A 1,108-nucleotide genomic window follows, 5' to 3' on the forward strand; every position below is an offset into this window, starting at 1 on the left:
TGAACTTTTCCACAACATTCTAATTTATTGAGATGCACCTGTATAATATAAATGATATAAATATAAATATATACATGTAAATATGTCATTTTTTCCCAAATATATAGGTGTATGCATGTGTATTTAAATATACATAATAAATATGTACAGTACACACAAATTATGTAAACAAAACTTTTATTTTGGATGCGATTAATCGCAATTAATCATTTGACAGCACTAATATATATATATATATATATATATTGTATTTAATGTAATGTATTTTATATTTATTAAATTTTATATTTTTATTTATATATATATATCTTTATTACTATAATTATCATTTACACTATATATAAAATAAAAATGATTTATAATTTCTTCATTTGTACAGCAAGGTATTGTTCTGCATTTTACTCTTTTCTTACCTTGTAAGATGGAAGAAGTTCACCGATTGTCCTGAATTTGTGCCTTTTGTGTTTTTCTGAATCTCTGCACACTAAACACAGACTCCTTGTCCTCCACACAGAAGAGTTTGAGATTCTCGCCATGCAAATCACAAACCTCCTCAACGTTCAAGAAGAACTCACACAGGTTCTTCAACACAAGATTTCCAGGAGGATCAGTTTTGGAGGATCTTCTCCTGCAGACCGGACACTCCCGAGTTCTCTTGCTCCTCCAGAAGTGTTGAAGACAGTCTTTACAGATGCTGTGACTGCATGACAGAAACATGGGAGATCTGAAGACCTCACAGCACACAGGACAAGACAGCTCTTCCATTTCAGTTTGTAAGAACTCCAAAAATCCAACTCCGACATGAACACCTCAAGCCCTCTCAATTCCTCATTGTTGTGCTCAGGTACTTGGTAGACTCGGCATGACAGGAACAAAGAAATAAAGCCACTTCCTGATATGTTTTGTAAGAGTGTGTTTATGATGATCCTGTTTGCATAATCAAACTGAATGCACTGCAAGGATCATGCAAGAAAACAGTGTGCAAAGACATCACACCATAAAATATTAAACTAACATTTGACACAAGAATATTTTTAAATGACTAGTTTTTAATAGAAAACTCTTTTCCCTCCATGCATGTGAGACCTGGTTATTCATTATGCATGCA

The 1,108-nt window shown here is 32.9% G+C and overlaps 1 pseudogene; it reads right to left on the reverse strand.

Moving 5' to 3' along the window:
* LOC107585393 (nuclear factor 7, ovary-like) overlaps positions 1 to 879 on the reverse strand; it is a 6,214-nt pseudogene extending 5,335 nt beyond the window's left edge.
* Positions 880 to 1,108: the final 229 nt, after the last annotated feature.

The sequence above is a fragment of the Sinocyclocheilus grahami genome, unplaced genomic scaffold, assembly GCF_001515645.1.
Source record: "Sinocyclocheilus grahami isolate Dianchi unplaced genomic scaffold, SAMN03320097.WGS_v1.1 scaffold70.1, whole genome shotgun sequence".
Classification (NCBI taxonomy): Eukaryota; Metazoa; Chordata; class Actinopteri; order Cypriniformes; family Cyprinidae; genus Sinocyclocheilus; species Sinocyclocheilus grahami.